This window comes from Lissotriton vulgaris, chromosome 2_2 (assembly GCF_964263255.1).
Source record: "Lissotriton vulgaris chromosome 2_2, aLisVul1.2, whole genome shotgun sequence".
NCBI lineage: Eukaryota > Metazoa > Chordata > Amphibia > Caudata > Salamandridae > Lissotriton > Lissotriton vulgaris.
In genome coordinates, this window is record NC_141688.1 from 273306550 (window position 1) to 273330002 (window position 23453).

The 23453-nt window shown below is 46.4% G+C and overlaps 2 protein-coding genes across 3 annotated transcripts in view; one reads left to right on the forward strand and one right to left on the reverse strand.

Moving 5' to 3' along the window:
- The window catches only part of RAG2 (recombination activating 2), a 111737-nt gene extending 107529 nt beyond the window's left edge, over window positions 1–4208 (reverse strand). Inside the window, exon 1 of the mRNA XM_086959604.1 lies at window positions 4063–4208. The gene's annotated coding sequence lies outside the window, so the exon portion shown is untranslated. The remainder of the gene's footprint in view (window positions 1–4062) is intronic.
- Window positions 1–23453, forward strand: part of IFTAP (intraflagellar transport associated protein) — a 250190-nt gene that overhangs the window by 28544 nt on the left and 198193 nt on the right. The gene's annotated exons all lie outside the window — the stretch shown is intronic.

A 23453-nucleotide genomic window follows, 5' to 3' on the forward strand; every position in this document is an offset into this window, starting at 1 on the left:
CTTCTCCCCTCCTGTTTTCTGAATTTCGTGTTTGTTGGCTTATATCTCGGTGCACTTTACCACGCTAAGTCTAAGGTTTTCTCCCTTGAACAGGGTAAAATTGACTTGCAACTAACTGGCATGTTTAATTACTTATACGTCCCTAGTAAAGTTATCCTACAATTACCCCACGCCCTACATTTAATGGTATTAGTCGGCTCGAAGCATTTACTGCCTCACTCACTTAAGTAGCCCTTTAAAACATGTCTCAGGCTTGCCATTACAGCCTGTGTGCTGTTTTAAACTGCCATTTTGACCTTGCAAATTAAACCGTTTGCCAGACCTAAACCATCCCTTTTAATACATAAAAGTTACCCCTATGGTCGGTATATAAAAGTTAGGACATGCATGTTTTTAAGTTTCACATGTCCTGATATGAAATTCATTTTTCAGTACTGTGAGCATTCTTCTACCATAGGATAACACTGGGCTACATTATTAGGTTTAATAAGTGCTAACTTTTGATTGGGAACAGGTAGAAATGTCATGTTTGATCTCAAAAGAGTTGTAATTTAAAATTCTCTTTATTGGTAAATTCTAATTTTTAGTCACAATTCTGAAAATACCACTTTTAGAAGTTGGCATTTTCTTGTTTAAACCATTTGATGCCTGCAGCCTGTGTCCTAGGTCACATAACTAGGTGTAGTTGGCCATTATGTATTCTTTCCAAACAGCATCACAGTAGAGGTGCTGGCAGGATGGGCCATCTGTGGCAAGGTGTCGGGGCAAAACAGTCTCCTACCACACTTTGTTCAGGGATGATCTGGGGATGGAGTTAATAAGCTAATCCCAATGTTGTTCTATGGGAGATATAGACCTTGCAGTAGTGAAAAATAGGGGTTATCCAGTACCAGAACATGTAAAACTTAAAAGTTCATGTCCTGTTTTTTTAATACTTGTCACTCTGCTCTCAGGGCTGTCCAGGGCCTACCGTAGGGGTGACTACTATATATTTAAAAGAAAGGTTAGGTCCTGTCAAGAGGTTTATCTTGCTCGGTCGACACAGCAACATGCTCATCCTTTATGGAAACAGCTGAATTCCTCAAGATGTATTGTAGGTGCTCAGACTCTGATTAATCCGGTACAGTGCGTGCAACACAAACTGAGCTCATGTGGTGCTGCAGTCGCAGGAACTACACCCATTTTGTTGTAGAGAAGGGGATTACTAATCCGGTAACTCAGAATGCAGTTCAGTAATTACCAATTAAGCACTTCTCATCGTGCTAGTGGTGCTGTACATTGTACTGCCATGCCCGTATCCACACTAGATAGTCTAGATCATCACAAACCCTGTAAACGAGCTCTTTGTAGATTCATTGTAGACAAGGATGTAACTCAAGACTCTGCTGCGCTGGGGCAACCCCCTTAGCGAACCCACTTACTCTTTAGGGAACCCCTATTCAGAGCCAAGCCCATGAATATCTGCCAGATATGGGGGACTGAGGGGCCCTCTTCACTCTCCAAGGGGAGCTCCAGTTATTTGCTTTACGCCACTGACTGTAGGTAAATCTACCAGTATGGATTTCCTGATCTCTGCTGTGGTTCTGGTCCTTCTGGACCTATGTTGGACACTCCCAACTCACGCTTTCTTCCAATGAAATCAAGAGAGAAGAGAAGGGTCGAAGGCGCAGGCACCATCACATGCCTGAGTCACCTTGAAGCTGGTCAGCAACACACCTGTGCTAATCTGTTAGCCTCCTTTAATCTATGGCGAGCTAATAACTGTGGTTATTGAACATCATAGCCAATAATGCTAGAGTTTTTGTTGTTCAGCTCAGCCTTTCACTGATATCACATAGTTGAAAGTCTGAGTCTATAATCAGCAGATCAAACTCATCTATCTAATAGTCACTGAAGCAGCCTTAACTTCAGCGTAGCTCAGCGCCCTGATTACACACAAGCCGCACAGTGCTCACCCTGTGTGTAAATGCCCGAATCTTCTCAAGTTCACTCATGTTATTTGGCAATTCTGTGTATTCACAGTTGCTGTAAAGTGCCTTGAAATGGCCACAAAGCCTGGTGTTGTATAATTTGAGAAATAAGCCTTGGTGTTTGATATTTATATGACATTTAGGTTGATTATAATATTCAGATTTTTAGCAATGATGGTCTTTAAATTAATGTAGATAATAATTAATGTACGTTTTGTTAGATACAAGCAAACCAACGTATTTACAATTGAACTTGCGTCACAGGCTGTTTTCAATATATACATCGATGTTTAAAACATTCGTGAAAGCTGTTGAAATAATATTCTCTTTGTATGACCAACGTTTTACCGAAATAATAAATATTTTTAAGGTATTTTCTCTGGTTTAAAAAAGGTTGCCAATTGTATATACGTATATGTAATAATAAAAAGGAATACTACATATATGTAATTTTTTATGACAAAGTGGTCTCGCCTGGTAAGTTCCGTAAAGTATGTTCATGTGAATCGTTTGTATGTCATTATTTACGAGGGGCAAGGATGTCGGGTGTGGGGTTTGTATCAAGGTAGAAGTGACTAATAATTTTAAGAATTACTGGCCTCTGCCCAGGTCACTGCAAACAGTCTATAATTCCCGACCACTCATAATTACCTTTAAAGGCAATACGCAGCTGTTACTATTACATGTTAGAACATACACACCAAATACCATGGTCTACGTTATGCTCCTGTTTCACACTCATTAAATTTAGGGCGAAAAAAATATTTTAGTAAGCCTCTTGAGCTAAACATTTACATCATTCTATAATAAGAGCAGTTTAATTAACCCCCTCTGGTTTCTTTATTTTAATCGAGTTTTACTCTTCTTACCAAGAACTGTTTTGCCTCTAACAACATCCAGCTACAGTTCTAGTTATGGTTTGTATTAGATTCAGTTTCTGCTGCCGGGTCTTGCGTTGAACCGTGAGGTCACATATTTAAATTCTTTCAGGCCTATATTGCCGCTCATCCTTCCGAGGTCGATACAGTTTGGGCAACAATGTACAGAACTGGCTGGGAGGCAAATGTTATATTAGGTGTTTTTCTGTCATCGGTCGTCTTGCTCTCGTAAGAGGTTGCAAATCTTTAATGATTTCTATCATTAGTTTCAATTGTGTTTCGTTTCACCAGTGGAATTTGCTCGGTCTTTGTTTCTGCTGGACTTGTATCAAGCAGTGTACTAATACCTAAACGCAACAGCTAGAACCAGTACGAACCATTTGTAACTGGTCAGGTGGAACTGCCACCACGGAACCGAATAGCAAGAAACTGTAACATTGTATTTTCTCCTTTTAATCAATAGAGATACGGTTGTTTGTTTCCAGAGAGTATGTTTCCTTTGTGGTTTATTTTAGGCTTGTGCGAAATTCGGATTACTTCCTTGATGGACTTTATATAAAGTTCCCGAAAAAAACACGAAATTAAGCGAACTTGTGGAAAATGCCATTCCGGCATTTGGCGCTATTTTTTAGTATGAAAGCCATCCTCGCGTGCATTTTGGAATCGAGGGTGTATTTGACAGTAAACTGTGCAACGTCACACGAACAAAAGCTGCTCTCGTCCGGGTCACGCACATTGTTGCCGTTATCCTGCAATAGGATTTGTACCCTACAAGCATTTTCTTTTCGTGGCATGATCTCGGGCATTTGGTGTGAGGATTTTACCGCAAAATCCCGAAAATTGTACAAGATTATGGCAGTGTATCAATTTTTTGGAGACTGCGCCTATTTTTTTTTAAACTAAAACAAAACCGGAAAAGTTTGACGTAAATTTTTAAAAAAAGTATTCCTTTTTTTGTATTTCTATTTTTTTGACAAAACAAATTAAAAAAAGGTTCCTTGCTTATAAAAAACAACTAGTTAAAAAAAATATTTATCTGCAAATCATAAATAATGCTGAGTATCAAAACCTCTTATTGTTTGCACTATGGCGTACTGGAGTAGTTTTTTTAAGTTAAGAAGTGAGGCAGCAGAGAGTCGTGACCCCCTCTTCGGCACCCAGCCCCCCCGGGGTTCTGTCGCGTTTCTGAAGCCCACCTCTGAGGAAGGACCTACCTGGGTGGCAGGAGGTGTGGGGAGTGCTGGTTGCAGGAGCCTGGTGTGAATGGCAGTGCTGATGCCAGGGCCTGCCTCTCGGTCGCTGCCTGCACGCCGTGTTGTTGTTGCCCGCTGTGCTGTGTGTGCCCAGAAGAGGCAGTGAGTGTGTGTGTGCGCGCACACAGGTGTCCCTCTGAGCCCTGCTCTCGTGTGGGTAACCGTCTGTGACCGTTGAACTGGCAGCTTCAGCTGCTGCTCTGACAGACAGACGCCTGCCTCTCTGTTTTTTTAAAAATACATACAAACTTACATTTAACCCCTTGAAGTGGGGACTGGTGGAGGCGGCAGTGGCTGCACGTGTGTAGACAGGTTTCAGATTGGGTTCTGCTTTATGAACATTCTATCAGGGGAGGCACGTATGCCACTCACCCAGCGACAACCACGCTGTGGCCTGTCCGTAACGTGGAAGCACAGAAACTAGAATAATTAGCATATTTAATTTTTGAAGTCTATTCGTGTATCCCTTGTTCTTTTCACTCACTCTTGTACCTTTCTGCTGCAAATTTCTGGTCTTCAGCGGCAGGATGATCACTCCGAGTGGCTGCTTGCGCTCTACAAACTAGGCATTCATTCATTTCTCAGTTTTGGAATAATACTGCAAAAAGGTTGACCATCGGAAAGACTTTTCGCCTATTCCTGGGCAGTACCTTTGGTGGGTGCGGACATTCATCGGTCATCGGTTCACACCTCTCGACTCACCTGTTGCTGACGTATGTTGACAGCCACTGGCATCTCCCCATCTGCTCACTCAACAGCTTATGCTTCTCCCTCCCAGAGGGGCTAAAGATCTGAGCTCCCGCTGGTACAGTTATTTGCCATTTGTATTTCTTTCCCAGTTCATGAACATTGCTTGACTGTACTCATTCACCATTCCGGCTGTCTCCCAGCTGAAATAAAGCTGACGGAAGAGTTACTCACCCTTTTCACTGAGTGAGCATTGTTTGCCTGGTGCTGTTATCCCCCATTTCAGCTGGCTCTCGTCTGAAATTGAGCAGGTCTGTACTGTTATTCCCCATTCTCCTTCCTCTCAATATCCCAACCTGACCGGCACTTAAGTCATCCCCACATTACCTGGACAGGAAACCGTAGTCTGGAATGCTTGATGTTTCACAGGTAGGAGACTGGTTGTAAGGGAAACAGGGAATTGAGCAACCTGCCTGTGGAATTTGTGGCTCTGTAGGCCTCAGATAGCTAGACCTATAGAACTGTGGCGTTTACTTTTGGGATATCTCATCTGTGATTTTTGTAGCTTCAAACCCGTCAGTTTGTAAGACCTTTGAGGACATATCACCTGCAATGTCAGTTCTTGCGATGCTGTTGGGTCGGGGGGCATGGATTCTAGCTGCAGGGCCGGCGCTAGGCATGGGCAGCGTGGGCAGCTGCCCCGGGCCTCGCACTCAGCCCACCAGCATGGGGCCACGCACTGGTGATGTGTCCTGTCGGTTCCCTGGCGATCAATTTCAAAGAAAGGTGTCACCTTTCCTTGAAAAGGAGGGCCCACCTCCCTTGGCCTCTCAGGGATGGTATCTGCATACATAAGGGTGGGAGACGCTCCCTGCAAATGCAAGGAGACCCATTCAGAGACACTGTGGGGGGCCCATTGTCCATCATTTTGGCACCCCCATAGTTTTAACTTTTAGCCCACAAGCAATTCTCACACCTATCTGACTGAAGGTGTGAGAAATGCTTGTGGGCTCAAAGTTAAAACTGTGGGGGGGCGACAAAATGCTGGACAATAGGCCTCCCACAGTGTCTGTGAATGGTCTCCTTGCAAGGGGCCACTTATCGACATTAGAGGGGCCTCGCACATTCCCTTTTAGCCCAGGACCTAGCAAATCCTAGAGCCGGGCCTGGCTGTGACAGGTTGTGGGGTATGCCACTAGACTCCCTAGGACTCAAGTTTTGTACTACTCCGTTGGACCACCAAGTATCTCTCTTGAAATAGTACACTTACATGTTACAAAGATGATGTGAGTCTGGTGGACTGTGGCCAACCTACAAGAGAGAAGATGAGCAAGAGATGGCAGAGGAGAAACCTACTATCATTCCTCTCTCTGCCTTTCATTCCCAAAGGGTATTTGTACAACCCAAGTGCTCAAATATATAATTTATGATATTCAATAGGGATTGATTCATTCATCATATTACACCAGTATTGTGCAATATTTGGGATGGCGGTCTATGTACGTGAACACCAACAAGCGTGTCAGTTTGTGGATATTCCTACACTTCAGCTATTTGCAGGCCGGATCCCCCTATGGATGTACACGATCAGAGATCATGCGAACAGCACAACAAGTAAATTCGGAGCGGGATTGCGATAAGAGAACCCTGAAAACTGTTGTGGGTCAAATGGAGGGGGTTTCTCCATGGAGGAGAAGGATGAAAAGTGCAAATTCACATTTGTTTTATATATATATGCATTTATAAACGATTTCATATGCTGCACATGAACAAGCAAGAATGATTTCAAAAGATTTACTTGGAATAAGCCAAAGAATTCTAGAACTAGCCCCGACCAGTTGAACACTATGACTATTCACATTCTCAGTGAAATTTTCGAAATGTCTAAAATTTACTGCAAACGTGAATACTCATTGGGTCCTGGAAGAGAAATGAAAAAAGAAAAATCCAGACATGGACACCGATGTCAATGTCATTTGGTGCTCAAATAGTTCCTAATGTGTAAGTGAGTTTAATGATGTTTGGCCACTACCGATGTCCATTTTTATAAATTTTCTTAAATTACATCTTAACCACCATTAGTGAAATGAAATTCCAATGGATCAGTATCATGAATATCGTTTGATCTGATCATTGGTTTCCTTATTTGAAAATGTATTATTTGTATTTTCACTTGTGTTTTTTTTCCCACCAAACTCCATACAGGTGCTTCCGCCCTCCCACCACACACACAACACTGAGAATATTCCAGAAGTGGTGGGATTAGAAAGATCAGCTCCCAGTGAACACCTTTTTCTTGGCAATAGTGTTTCACTTGATTGTATGAAATTTACAAAGGCTTTCTTTAAAACACCAGAAGAAATATTAAACAAAAAAACAATAACTCATAGATAGGCTTGGACCTGTGTTTTCAGATTGTCCTAAAATATCTGTCTAACTTTAAGAGGGGCCCATAAAATGAGTATAACAACATCTACAGAACGAAACTGTTCAATGAAAACAGTCTTATTAAGCCTAAAGAATTAGTGCAATGGTATACTAAAGCTTAGCTTTGAACGAAGAAAGGTAGAATCTGTGATCTTCAGACTCATCATGGTGCAATTTTAATTCCTCTCTATATGTATCTAAATATAGGATTGTGAGATAAACCTTTAACAATTTATTATTAAAGCTCAATCCATCTTTGGTTGAAGGGAAATAAACCATGTAAAAAGTTGTCCTAAAAAAAAAAAAGCGAAAGTTTTTCGAGACAGTTGAGAATTCCAAATTCCCTTCTCTAGCGGTGAACACAGAAACATGCGTAGTTCTCTATCTCCTCTGAGGATCATGTGAAAAAAAGTTACTCTTTTAATACTACTGCCATTGGTCCAGGAGTGCTGCAACATCATACATCAACAACATGTTACATGGTGTTACATGGTCTTCTTTCAGAGCAGGGACACGCTTTTGCCAAAACCAAACCATCCTCCGGTTTCCTTGAACCCATTCCATCAACGCTAGTTACAATTAAGTACTTCCGTTACACTCTTCTGGACTAACCAAACTAACAACTGCCTGCTCACAAGGCTCAGTCTTGTACAGCCGAAATAATAGAAGAGGTTTGTCCCCAGTCAGAAAACTTAGAGCAGACCCTGTTGATCTTGACAGTTTAAGCCCTGCCTTTAAACTACATTTCTTGCAAAAGTCTTGCATTCTCGCTCAGTATGCTCATGTATGAAATAACTTTCTAGACTGGTTTTAGTCGGACTTTAGACTAGGATGAAGCGTAGCAATGCCCTAAGAATCCTGAACAGAGTTGCCTTCTTATTCTTCTGGTCTGTAGCTTTTGCCTCAGTAAAACATTCTATTCTTCTAAAAATCTGAAAGAAAATGGGGCTAAGGGGACCAGCTTTCAGCTGGTTCTTATTTTAATGTGTGAACTGATATCAACAAGTGAAGCTGCCTAATGTTATAGCCTATCAGCTCTCCAATAATGTGCCTTGCTAGAGTGTATTGTTTCTCAACCTTTGGCAATTTATCTGTGGAACCAATCTCCTTCTCCTAAAAAACATGAAGGTATTTCATATTACTTTTGTGTAGATACCCAGCACTACTTTCAAATTTATTTCTTCAAAGACATTGGAATGGTATCTTAGGTCCTAGATGACACCCAGTCCTGGGTTGCAATACATCACCTCAAAAGAAGCCCACTTTAAGGAGAACTGTTTATGGTTGTACCCCTAATTCCACTGTCCCTGTCGTAACGTGTCTGGATGCTTGCTCCGTGCTGTACTGCATGCCATCTTCATTCAATGAGCCGAGTTTCTTGGCATCATCTTCACTAGGGACTTCAATAGGCAAGGACAGTTCCTACTCTAAAGAGCACCCCTACGGTTTAGGCTTCTCCAAGGAATTAGACCTTTCACCCAAGAGAGTGAAATTAAACAAGTGAATGAAGATTTTGGGGATCTTGAGGCTTGACTATGGAATCTCAGTGCTAGTAGAAATTCTCATACAACAACTAGCCGTCATCTGGCATTAACCTATCTCTTCAAAGATGCTGCAGAGCTGACGAGGCCCCTCCTAACCCCATCTGATCGTCACTGGCTAGCCCATGAAGTCTCCTGGATGATGATTCATAGATAGCGGAACGATAGGGGATGGAGAAATTGCTGTTTGTGTCCTAACCGAGTCCCGTTTCAGGTGGCTTTCCTTCTTTCCGTAGGGCCTGACTCCTTGGTGAGGACTTCGCAGTTTACCACGTACAAAAGAAAGTTGCCAAACTTTTCGATGGCCCTATTCGAGGATTTTCCCAAGTGGAAGTTTGTACTATGATTATTACCTTACTAAGCAATTCATGGAAATCTGAACCTTTTCTGGAAGGCTGACTCTTTATCACCCTTGCCTGTTGAAGCACAACTAGGCAGTTCTTTTTAAAAGTCTTATCACAAAAAGTTCGAGTGTAGATACTTTTTCAATACTACAAAATAACCGTTTTTATGTTTTTCTTGAAGGCTTCTTTAAAATCCTCTAGACCTGTTATGTAAGAGTACTTTGGAATCTTCTACAACACAAAGACTCGAGCAGAGCTGTTTTAACACAAAACTGTATTTCGGTTCTTAAGTTGACAAGTTCCAAGATCTGATTCTCCAGCACCCCCCACATGGTATGTGTGCATTGCACTAACCCGTTTGCGTATACCAGAATTTTAGGTTTTCTCTCCTTTAGGTATTCCTGCTGACTGTTTCAGGTAGACACTGGCGGCTCGGCACTCGTGCACTGTACGACAACAACAGTGGCACAGGAATCTTTTTCAAGGTGGAAGTCATTTTTCAGGATTCCTGCTCCTGATTCCTGTTGTTGGACTGCACACGGGAAGAAGCTCTCTCAGCCAGGCACTGGTTGATGATGAAGAGCTGGTGCATGTGGCAGAAGCAGAAAAATGAACGACTCTCCTGCTCCCTGGTTGAAGAAGCTGGGTATCTTCCTCGTGCTTGTGTTAGTTTTTTATAGGCTGAATCCCAACCAATATGCCACAGTATTCGAGTACCTTTGTGGTTACTGCAGTAATTCGTGGCAGTCACTCAGACCCCTTTTTATTAGGTCTCGCTAGACCTATTGTTGCCGAGTTCCTTGTCAAGCGACTTAGATCTGGCCACGAGCGCCGATTACAACTCGTGGACGCGCATGCCCAGCCCCGCCCCCCCAGCCGTGCACATCTTTTGCTCCACATTCCACATTCACAGCGGCAGCCTCTCACAATCACGCGCGCACTCAGCCACACTCACGGAAGCACACACACACACGCTGGCGCACGCACGCACACACACACACCTCCTCCCCCTTACCTCAGCACATCTCTTGTTGCACATTCACAGCGTCAGCCTCTCCCATTCACGCGCGCACACAGCCACACTCACGGAAGCACACGCAGGCATACACACAAACACCTGCACCACTCCAGAGACAAGCCAAGACATAGGGAGTGGGGGGGGGATGGGTCACAAACTAAATAAAAAGCCGGTCAAAAGAGGTCTCCATTAATTAGACGATGTTTGCCAACATAACTTGAAACGCTGGACCCAGCGCTTTGCTCACCTCTGGTTGTGCACTAAAAGCACGCAGCACGGACACAGATTTTCTCCCGACCCTCAGGCACTGCAGTGCCACGGAGATGGTGGCGCCAAACTTCCGTGCAACCTTTGCCGTCCTGCGCAGAAGCTGATTGCCAACAGTTCTCGCGTGATAAGATCGTCGGCTTCCAGCGCTCTCCCCGTCATTATTTTAGTAAATGTGGATGCCAGTTATTATTCTATAAATATTAAATTCTCTAAACCTCACAATAACATTTTAAGTTCAAGTTCCCCTTATCTGTAGATGTTAATATTAATTTACCTAAACACAACCCAGGTGTGAAATAAAAGTAGGACCAGCGTGAAGGGGGAAGGAGACAGATAAGTGCACGAGCAGAATCGGCTTCCACGAGCCGATTCTAAGATGGGAACGCGCCTCCCAAGGACAGCTTTTCCGCGTTCAATTGCAGTTGATTGGTCCTCGCCGGAAGTCTTGCTGGGCGTCAATTATGGCTGAGTGCTCCTGTCCTGAACAATGGTGAGCAACCTCTCGGGGAGAGTGCTTCGGGGCCTGGCGGCATGCTGTGATAATTGCTATGCTATTTACCTTTCCTTTGTTGTGATTGTGAGCAGGCGTCTTACTGGCGCCACGCGTTCATTAGGAATTAAAGTTGCACAGCTGGTGATAATTAGAGCGGCATGTTTTAGGACTTTTTTTGCACTTAGTGTTGTTTACTCAGTATTTTAAATATTACTAATGGATGTATCTGTACAGCGCCGTTTGTGTGGCCCCACCTTTGGTGATTGTTTTGAGGAGCGGCAGGGGAGGCGTGCATCTCTAAGGGCAGACACATGCTGCGATGTTTACTGAATCCATTTTGGCTCTTGAAGGTTACAGATCGGATGTCATGGCCAGCCTAGGAGGCAGCTTGTCGGCGCTGCCTTCTGCAGGCCTACCTCATCCCTGGCCCTCTGTGATCAGAGCAGGGCTGGCATGCATCGCACGGAGACCCGGCCGTCCGTCCGCCCGCATCGGGTCCCATCCCGCACCCCTAGCCTAGGGCCGGCGCCAGGGCAGGTGGACCGCTCGAGCTCCCGAGCATCATCTGTTCACAGCTGCATCCTAGCCGGGCGGTGCGGAGAGCAGCTGAGCGACGAGCTCAGGAAGATGGAGGTTATCAGAGCGGACGCATCCCGATGAAGGATTAAGGTGAGGAGGGCAAGTATTTAGGGCTAGAGAGGGGTTGGGGGTAGATGCTTCTCTTCTGTTTACTACTACGGGGGACCAGCCGTGGGCTGTGCCAGGGCGTCCACTCCCGCGGCTGATGGGGGCCGAGAGATGCTGCTGTGCACTGCGGGTGCCCATTGATATCTTTATTGCGGTGTCAGATGCTTCCTGGGCTGGGCGCGCGCAGGAGAGCAGCATGCCATCCACATAGCAGGTGCACGTGTAGTGCACAGTGGCCCAGGTGCCACCCTGCTGGACGGGCGGTCTTCCCTCTGCAGAGAGGGGCCCTGCTGCATAAGCTGTGCATGGGGTGTGCTGGAGAGTGTGACAGGCGTGCACGCCCGCTCCTCAGTAAAGAACATCAACACGAGCTGAGTGAGCACGTGATTGAGTACCGAGTTCCCATACGTTACACTATAATATGTCCAGTATGTTTAAAAGTGCGTCCCCACCGACATTTTGGTCATTGGTAAGTTTATCTGTACATGGCTAGTTATTCATGAACGTAAATGCTCAAGTAGGGCTTGGTTCCACAAATTAAGTGTATTTCTATATTTTCTTTATAACATATATACGAGTTAACAGTTTCGTTAATGACAGTGAGCGCTACCAAATATCTTTTTGATGCAGTTTTCTTGGCAGGCGCTTTATTGATTCAGAAGAGTGATTTTACCCATCAGACGCAGTACGCTTTTCTTTTGAATCAACCTCTGAAGGCTGAAAAGCCGAGGCCACCGATCCGAATTCTGCTCTTTGATTTCCTCATTTCATGTATTAACCAACGGAGCTGTCTTACCGGCGTTTATTGACCTGTGTGTATGTAGCTTATGTGATTTTTTTTTTTCATTTTGGAAAGAAGTCTTGGGCACAAAGAAAAAGTAGTAAGCTGTCTCTGTGCCCATGCTGGAAGCAGCTCGGGGCTCAAGGGCTCTGCCGAGGAGCTTCCTCGCTCTGACTGCAGACCAACATTGATGTTTTTGAGGGGCAGCGGTGGGATGAAACAATGAAACCATTATTTTGCGCAAAGAATCTGGCCTCTATGCCCCTGTTTGTGCTGCGCTTTCTCCAAGTGCCGGCAGAACATGTGCCGGATTCCTGGCTTTGCTGTTGAACATGAATCGTTTACATGTATTATTAGCTCTGGCCGTTCTTGTTTTTTCTTTCAGCGATGTTCTTGATCTGATAAGGGAAACAGTGACACATATCTCATTTGCATGCAGTAGCCAGCCGAGCACGCTGTATGAACACTGACACATGCTGCTTTTGTACATTTAATATTGTATGTGTTCAGATTGCGTGAACTACTTGTCCTCTCCGGGCCACTGCAGGCTGCGCCGCGCCAAGCACTTTTTGTTGTTGTTTAAGCACTCCATGAGTGCTCCACCATCAGCCCCCCACTTGTTTGTTTTATTTCTTTCTGCAGTCTGGCTCTCTTATATTCTAGAAGGTCAGTAACTTCACCGTAGGGTAACGCAAAATTCACTTAAAACTTAACCCAAACACGCTCACAAATTTCTTCACTGTAAAGGCATTTTCCAAGGAGTATGTTTCGGTTTTTAAAGTTCTGCCAATACTTTCTTCCTCTTCGTGCAGCTGGTCAGTCTCCAGCACCTCTGTTGCTCCCTCACCCGCCGACTAACCATTGTTCCCCCCCACCGTCTCCTTTGTTGCTCTCCAGCACCAAGTGGCAATGCTTTTCCCCTTTCCTCCATGTGCTACTGCTCCCCTTCCTCCTCGCACTGCTGCTAGCCCTACTCCACGATCTGCCCCCACTTCTCTTTTCCATCGTCGACACACTACTGACCCTCCCTTGTTTATTCACATTTTATTTATTTTCAAACACTTCTTCAACCTCTCAGGACTCTGTTGGTTTCGTGGATGTTGTTAATCTCCTGAGTTTTATTTTTGACATTTTGCTACGATGAGGTGCTCCAATTCACGATTTCTTTTCATGAATTCATCCTGTACCACAAGAGACAAAAATGTAAGCGAAGCACTATGTAATGTGAAGAAGGGGACAACTTAATCACAAATGTCACTCTGGAAGCTTTGCTTCGCACGTGCCCCATTACCACTTCTGGTAATGGGGCACGTGCCACCAGCACCAAGGACGCCTTCAAAAACGCCACCCGCATACACCACCAACTAATCCGAAATGCCAAGAAAGCAGCCCTCAAGGACCGTCTAGATAATAATGCCCACAACAGCAAGGAATTATTCAACATCATCAAGGAATTTACCAACCCCTCAGCCAACTCCAACGACATCACCCCCTCTCAAGCCCTCTGCGACTCCCTAGCCTCATTCTTCCACAACAAAATTGCAGACATCCACAACAGCTTCGACAACCAACCCGGAGACCAACCCTCCCAATCCCCTGCAGGAACCCCACCCCCCCTGAACATCCTCAATGACTGTAAGCCAATCTCCACTGAGGACACCATCCGTCTGATGAACTCTATCCACTCAGGATCCCCCACTGACCCTTGCCCTCACCACATCTTTAACAAAGCAGACTCCATTATTGCACCGCACCTCCGAGACGTCATCAACTGCTCCCTCAACTCCGCAACCTTCCCGGAAAGCTGGAAACATGCCGAACTCAGCGCCCTCCTGAAGAAAGCCACAGCTGACCCCACCGAACTCAAAAACTATCGCCCTATCTCACTCCTTCCATTCCCGGCCAAAGTCATCGAGAAAGCTGTCAACAACCAGCTCGCCGCATTCCTCGAAACCTTCCGAGCCAAGCACAGCACCGAAACCGCCCTCCTCGCAGCAACAGACGACATTCGAACTCTACTGGACAATGGAGACACAGTCGCCCTCATCCTCCTCGACCTCTCCGCAGCCTTCGACACAGTCTGCCATAGCACCCTTCTACAGCGCCTCAAAAACATCGGAATCCAAGGAAAAGCACTGGAATGGATCACCTCGTTCCTCTCCGGAAGAACCCAGAGAGTCCGCCTTCCACCATTCAAGTCAGAGGCCACTGAAGTCATCTGCGGCGTACCTCAAGGGTCCTCACTCAGTCCCACCCTCTTCAACGTTTACATGAGCCCCCTCGCGGCCATCGCACGCCAACATAACCTCAACATCATCTACTACGCCGACGACACTCAACTGATCCTATCACTCACCAGAGACCCTAACACGGCCAAAACCAACCTACACAAAGGAATGAAAGAAGTAGCCGAATGGATGAAGCACAGCCGTCTGAAACTGAACTCAGACAAAACAGAAGTCCTCATCTTAGGTTCCTCCCCCTCCGCCTGGGACGACTCTTGGTGGCCAGAGGCCCTTGGAAAAGCACCCATCCCGACGGACCACGCACGGAACCTGGGCGTCATCCTGTATTCCTCACTCTCGATGAACAGACAAGTCAACGCCGTTTCTTCATCTTGCTTCAACATTCTTCGCATGCTGAAAAAAACATTTCGCTGGATCCCTACCGAAACTAGAAAAACAGTCACCCACGCTCTGATCACGAGCCGACTGGACTACGGAAACACCCTCTACGCCGGCACCACCGCAAAACTCCAGAAAAAACTACAACGCATCCAGAACGCCTCAGCCAGGCTCATATTAGACATCCCGCGTAAAGAACACATCTCTGATCACCTGAAAAACCTCCACTGGCTCCCCGTCAATAAGAGGATCACTTTCCGGCTCCTAACCCACGCACACAAAGCACTCCACGAAATCGGACCCGAATGCCTCAACACACGACTATCCTTCTACACCCCCTCCCGCCAGCTACGATCCTCCAACCAAGCCCTTGCCACTGTACCCCGCATCAACAAAACCACCATGGGAGGGAGATCCTTCTCCTACCTAGCAGCTAAAACTTGGAACTCACTTCCCACTGACCTTCGCCTTACTCAGAACCACCTAGCATTCAGAAAACAACTCAAAACGTGGATATTCGACAAGTAACTCCCCACCCTTCTTCAAGCGCCTTGAGACCCTCTGGGTATGTAGCGCGCTATATAAATCTTTTGACTTGACTTGACTTGACTTTACACATACCAGCTTTCCCACCTCAGGAAACAATCGCAGCGCACATTCAACTCATAAAGCACTGTCTGACACGTACCCCTACCAACACCTCTGACTCTACCAATCTACCGCCCTCACTCTACCACTCTACTGCCCTCACTCTACCACTCTACCACCCTCACTCTACCACTCTCACAACCTCACTCTACCGCCCTCACTCTACTGCCCTCACTCTACCACTCTACTGCCCTCACTCTACCACTCTACCGCCCTCACTCTACCACTCTACTGCCCTCACTCTACCACTCTACCGCCCTCATTCTACCACTCTACCGCCCTCACTCTACCGCCCTCACTCTACTGCCCTACTGCCCTCACATCACTCCACCGCTTTCACTCTACCACTCTACTGCCCTCACTCTACCACTCTACTGCCCTCACTCTACCACCCTCACTCTACCACTCTCACAACCTCACTCTACCACTCTCACAACCTCACTCTACCGCCCTCACTCTACCGCCCTCACTCTACCACTCTACTGCCCTCACTCTACCGCCCTCACTCTACCGCCCTCACTCTACCGCCCTCACTCTACCGCCCTCACTCTACTGCCCTCACTCTACCAGTCTACCGCCCTCACTCTACCACTCTACTGCCCTCACTCTACCACTCTACTGCCCTCACCCTACCACTGAACCGCCCTCACTCTACCACTCTACCGCCCTCACTCAACCGCCCTCACTCTACCACTCTACCGCCCTCACTCAACCGCCCTCACTCTACCACTCTACCGCCCTCACTCTACCACTCTACTGCCCTCACTCTACCGCCTTCACTCTACCGCCCTCACTCTACCACTCTACCGCCCTCACTCTACCGCCCTCACTCTACCACTCTACCGCCCTCACTCAACCGCCCTCACTCTACCACTCTACCGCCCTCACACTACCGCCCTCCCTCTACCACTCTACCGCCCTCACTCTACCACTCTACTGCCCTCACTCTACCGCCTTCACTCTACCGCCCTCACTCTACCGCCCTCACTCAACCGCCCTCACTCTACCACTCTACCGCCCTCACTCTACCGCCCCCACTCTACTGCCCTCACTCTACCACTCTACTGACCTCACTCTACCACCCTCACTCTACCGCCCTCACTCTGCCGCCCTCACTCTACTCCTCTACCGCCCTCACTCTACCACTCTACTGCCCTCACTCTACTGCCCTCCCTCTACCACTCTACTGACCTTACTCTACCACCCTCACTCTACCGCCCTCACTCTACCACCCTCACTACCACTCTACCGCCCTCATTCTGCCCTCACTAGACCGCCCTCACTCTACCACTGTACCGCCCTCACGCCCTCACTCGACTGCCCTCACGCCCTCTCTACCACTCTACCGCCCTCACTTTACCACTCTACCGCCCACACGCACTCTCTACCACTCTACCGCCCACACTCTACCGCCCTCACTCTACCACTCTACCGCCCTCACTCTACCACCCTCACTATACCGCACTCACTCTACCACTCTCATGCCCTCTGCTGCTCTCTTCCACCCTGCCTCCTTCTCTAACTCCCTGTTCTCTTCTCTCCGCCTGTGCTGAACTGCTGCTCTCTTCCACCCGCCTCCTTCTTTAACTCCATGTTCTCTTCTGCTGTGCTGTTATGCTGCTCTCTTCCACCCACCTCCTTCTCAAACTCCCTGTTCACTTCTCTTCTCCAGAGCTGATCTGCTGCTCTCTTCAGCCCGCCTCCTTCTCTGCCTCCCTGTTCTCTTCTCCCGTGCTGTTCTGCTGCTCTCTTCCACCCCCTTCTTTAACTCCCTGTTCTCTTCGCCTGTGCTGATCTGCTCTTTTCTTTCACCCGCCTCCTTCTCTAACTCCATGTTCTCTTCACCTGTGCTAATCTGCTGCTCTCTTCCACCCCGCCTCCTTTTTTTAACTCCATGTTCTCTTCTCCCATGCTGATCTGCTGTTCTCTTTCACCCGCATCCTTCTCGAACTCCCTTTTCTCTTCTCCTGTGCTAATCTGCTGTTCTCTTCTACCAGCCTCTTTCTCTAACTCCCTGTTCTCTTCTCCGGTGCTGATCTGCTGCTCTCTTCCACCCGCCTCCTTCTTTACCTCCCTGTTCTTTTCTCCCATGCTGATCTGCTGCTCTCTTCCACCCGCCTCCTTCTTTAACTCCCTGTTCTTTTCTCCCGTGCTGATCTGCTACTCTCTTCCACCCGCCTCCTTCTTTACCTCCCTGTTCTCTTCTCCTGTGCTGATCTGCTGCTCTCTTCCACCCCACCTCCTTCTTTAACTCCCTGTTCTCTTCTCTTCTCCTGTGCTGATCTGCTGCCCTCTTCCACCCGCCTCCTTCTTTAACTCCCTGTTCTCTTCTGCTGTGCTGATCTGCTGCTCTCTTCCACATACATCCTTCTCTAGCTGCACACACACATACATACAACCACGCACACATACAACCACACACACACCACACATACAATCTCACACACAACCACACACACACAATCACATCCAACCACCACACACCCAACCACACACATCCACACACCCAACCACACCCATCCACACACCCAACCACACACCCAACCACACACACCCAACCACACACACCCAACCACACACACCCTACCACACACACCCTACCACACACACCCTACCACACACACCCTACCACACACACCCAACCACACACCCAACCACACACACAACTACACACACAACCACACACAACCACACACAACCACACACAACCACACACACAACCACACACAACCACACACAACCACACACACACCCTACCACACACACCCAACCACACACACCCAACCACACACACCCAACCACACACACCCTACCACACACACCCTACCACACACACCCAACCACACACACCCAACCACACACACCCTACCACACACACCCAACCACACACACCCTACCACACACACCCTACCACACACACCCAACCACACACACCCAACCACACACACCCAACCACACACACAACTACACACAGAACAAAAACCACACACGCAGCCACACACACAACCACACACACAACCACACACACAACCACACACACAACCACACACACAACCACACACACAACCACACACAGCCACACAACCACACACCCAACCACACACACAACCACACACACACACAACCACACACACACACAACCACATAGACAACCACACACATCTATCTATCACCCTCTATCCATCTTTCGCCCTCACTCTATCCATCTTTCGTCCTCTCTCTAGCTATCTATCGCCCTCACTCTATCTATCTATCGCACCACCACAGCATCACTCGTCGCCACCACATCACCACTCAGCGCCACCACAGTATCAATCTGTGCAACCATTCAACAACAACTGGTTCAAATATGTTCTCTCAATGTTTCAAGATTTATTGCAAATGTCACAAAAAATGTTAATATTTCACTTCTGTTCTTTGATTTTCGTCACAATAAAATACACTGAACATAATCTTCACAAAAGTTATTTACAAAAGTTTAAGCTATTGCCATTATAAATTACAATAACTATTATTTAAAAATTTATTATTGAAAGAAATTAAAATCCATAGTTATTCGTAATATCAATACATCTAAGTCACGTAAATACAAAACACGTTGCATTACAAATGGTATAGGTGTCACATTTGCAAAAGGTAAAAGTTTTGGCATTGTAAATGACAAAGCTATTAATTTTGCTATTTTCAAAACCAACACATAAATAAAAAATTTGTCATTTACAAGACCAATAGCTCAAACTTTCCTAATGCGAGACCTATTGCATTGCAAATGCTTGTTGTTAGTACTATCTCAGATTCCAGAATCCCCTGCAGCCTTCAGACCAGCTGAAAAGTTTCAACGGAGGCAGGCTGCTGGCTTCAAGATGCCTAATGGCTTTGGCGGTCGATTTCAAATCTGGAAAACCGGGTTCGAGTCTCGGCTAGGACGCTCAAAATCCTGTGATTCTGGGCAAATCACGTAATTTCCCAGTGCCTAACAAAAATGAATGTGTCCTCCAGTAACGCATTGTAAGAGAATAACTGACCACCGCTACAGGCCCTCTTAATTCTAGGAACGACGGCCAAGTGTAACTCATCTGAGCGCACCCGCCTGTTTGCTCGATAGCGCTGAACCATGGACGAGTTGATCTCTGGTTCATTTCCTCCTAACATTTTGTGGTGATGCACAGAGCCTTGAAGTTAACTCTCTCCCGAAAAGGGAGCCAGTGCAGGGATTTTAAGACAGGTTTTGCAGACTGCCTGTTTGGAATCCCGACGAGAATCCTTGCGGCGCAATTCTGCACTGTTTGGAATTTAGCGAGTACAGAACTCGGCGCACCAAGGTATAGGGCATTCCCATAGTCCAGGCGTGATAGAATGAGAGCCTGGACCAAAAGCTTTCTTGCCTGGAAGGGGAGCAGTGGGAGCACTTTACGGAGCATCCTTATGATGTCAAAGCAGGAGGCCACAACCTTCCTAGCCTGGACTATAAAGCTAAGGTCTTGGTTCAGCCAAATGCCCAAGCTCTTTATCTCTGACTTTGAGGCAGGTGCAGGGCCCCTAAAGGCTGCCCCCATAGTGTCCGCTTTAAAAAGAGAAGGATTGGCAAGGAGCATAAGCTCAGTCTTGTCACCATTCAGTTTTAAATGCGAGTGTTTCATCCATTTGTCTACTTCTTCAAGAGAAGGGCATCGGCCAGTAGAAGCCTTGACTGAATGGTTCAGTGCCTCTACCAGTTGAGTATCATCCGCATAAGTAACTATGTGAACACCAAAGGAAGTACAATGTCCGCAAGAGAAGCTATATACATTTTAAAAAGGGTGGGACTCAGGGACGATCCCTGAGGGACTCCACAGTGGAGAGGCAAAGTTTTTGAAATAACCTCACCCTCGAACATTTGGAAAGATCTTTGCTCCAGAAAGGTTTGCAGCCATGTTAAGGCTACTCCGGTCACCCCCAAACTTCTGAGTCATTAGACCATATGGTGGTTGATCGTGTCGAAGGCTGCGCTGAGATCTAGAGAATCACAGCTGAGGAGCCTACGGCATCGAGAATCTTTCTGGAATCTTCTACAACTGCTAACAAAGCCGTTACCGTTCCTTGGCACGGGCTTAAGCCGGTTTGAGAGGAGTGGAGAAGGTTATGACATTCCAAGAACACGGAGAGTGTCGAATTAACTTGTTTCTCCGCTATTTTGCTAATCCCTGGGAGGAGCGAATTGGGGCGATAATTAGCGAGACAATCCGGATCCAGGCTTGGTTTTTTCAAAAGAGATTTCACCATAGCTGTTTTTGACAAAGGTGGGACCACACCAGCGGAGATCGAGGAATCGATCAAATCCAGGATAATCGGACCAACTGATTCAGAATCTTGGGAGAGGTAGGGTCTCTTGGCGACCCGCTCTTGACGAGTGTCGAAATGGCCTGGAAAGACTCACAGTTCATTAGGGGAAATGTCCTTCAAGGAGTGTACCCTGCTGTACGAGCTAGTCTCCTTTGAATAAAGATTGTTATGACTGTCTGCTGGGGAAAAAGACATATAAATCGTTAACATTTTATTAGAAAAATAGTCTGCAAGTTCAATGCAGCGGCAGCCCGTTACGCCAGGTATATCAGGGGAAGAGGGGGCTTTGAGTAATTTTTTCGCGATACGAAAAGTTTCACGGGGGAGTTAACCGCAAGGGAAATCTTTTCCTCCTAATAAGAGGACTGAGCCTTTTTTGTATGCTCTAATGGAGTCCCTATATTCCAATTTCTTACTGAGGGAGAAATCCTTTCTCCAGACTCTTTCAATTTTTTTTGCAAATCTGTTTTAATTCTCGTAGCTTAGGGAAATATCAGGCCATCCTATTGGGCCCTTTATGCATCTGAGTTATTTTCTTCGGAAGGACCTGGTCTTTAAATACCCTCGATCCAGTTGTTAAATCTTTCGTTGGCCACAATCGGATCAGTGTCAGGGGACGGCTTAGACTTTTCCAGTTTCAAAACCCACTTGTCTAAGGGGAGTTTCAGCCAACAGAGGGTTGGCCTGGTTTAGGAAGTGCCACAAGTAGGGGACCAGAAAAAGGGTATCAAAAAGTGGTCTGACCAGGGAGTTGGAATCCGTTCCTGTCTGGTTAATTCCTACAGGTTGGAGAATATAGGTTCTAGGAGGTGTCCTTTTAAATGGGGCGCATGTAGCACCTTCTGTATAAGCTGGTAGGCCACAAAATCCTGGGACAACTCAGTTGCGACCATCAATGCAGAATCCTCGTAGTGTACATAAAAATCACCCAGAAGAGTAAAATTCGAGGCGGTACTAGCCAGTTTAGCGACTGTCTCAGATAATGATTTACAGAATTGGCCCATAGATCCGGGAGGACGATAAATTAGGATGCCTGAAAGGGAGAGCGTGGGCGCAAATCCTATTGTAAAATAGAGGTTCTCGCAGTCTAGTAGATGACTACCAAAAGTCCGACAGCTAAGGTGGCTTTTGTAAAAAAATGGCGATGCCGCTACCTCTGACAGTCGCCCTGTCCAGCCTCGGCATTACATAGTGAGGGGGAATGGTTTGAACAATGGAGAGTTCTGAATCCATGTTCAGCCAGGTTTCTGTAAGAAATAGAACATCTGGACATTCGTCCATTAGCAGAATGAACTTCTCTGCTGCATGCTTAGGCAGCGATCTGGCTTTTAACAAAAACATTTTTGCAGTGTTTTTGAGAAGGCCAGGAAATAAGGGGGGGGCGACCATAACCTGAATGGACAATGCGCACAGCCAGGATCTAGGCTACTTGGAATAAAGGAATGGACACAGTTCGACCCTGGGACTATATTGAACTGTCTGAGCTGCTCCTCGTTATAGCATAAATATTTGTCGAAAAAGGGTCAGGCGTTGTGGCCCCTGGCCCCATCCAGGCGCGGACGGGGGTAGACAAGCTTGCCTTGCGGTCGCGTCATCTGGCTCTTATGAAGCCCTCAGCAGGTCCAGCAACTAGAATCTGACTTAAGATGGCTGCTCAAAGTGCAAGTGCAATAAAAGATTTAAAAATAACAACTTGCCCCCCCTGAGCTTTAACTGTGCTCACCAAACATCAGCAGTTAAAGTACAGAGTATTTTAAAAGCAGTTTCCAATTTCTAAAAATGATGACAGTGCTCCCTTCGCGCCTAGCGTGACTCGTAATCACCTTCAGTTACTGCTTATAAGTTTCAAACTTTATTATTGATCTTGGAACCTGTAACTAGTAATCTGTTCTCTTCTAAGGCCGCTGTGTTTAGTTTTTATTTTAAAAAGTATTTTTATTTATTAAATACATGAATGTATTAAACAATAACGCAAACACGGATCAATTTGGTCATTCATATGCTCTTACCCCTGGAGGCGATCTCTATTTCCCTCCCAGCTGCATATCCCGAGTCTGGATTTCTTAGTAGTCCAGTATTCATTGTACCTACCCCGGCAATGTCATGATTTTCACAGATTATAATGAAAGATGAGTCAACTTCTCTGAATGTGCTTTATTTAGGTCTAGATATGTGTATCTTATTTTATGCGTAATACCGTTTACAAAAACAGTTCTTCCTTCCTCATGCCCATCCCTAGTAGCCTACCTCCCACTCAGTGTGAAGTGCACATTTTTCATTCTGAGAAGGGCTGCCTCAGCTCTGTTAGTTCCTAATGTCTGTATTTGTCCTCAGATGGCTGTAACTTTTATCAGTAATCTTAAGGAGAGAGGTGTCGTAGCTTGTGTCTGCTGCTTGCAGTGCCAGTTGTAGTTGATCACTTCAAAGTTGTCTCATTTTTCAAACAATCGTCCATAAGACTGATACTCACTCTTTTTAGCACTTCCTTAAAGGTATCCGACAAGGTTGCT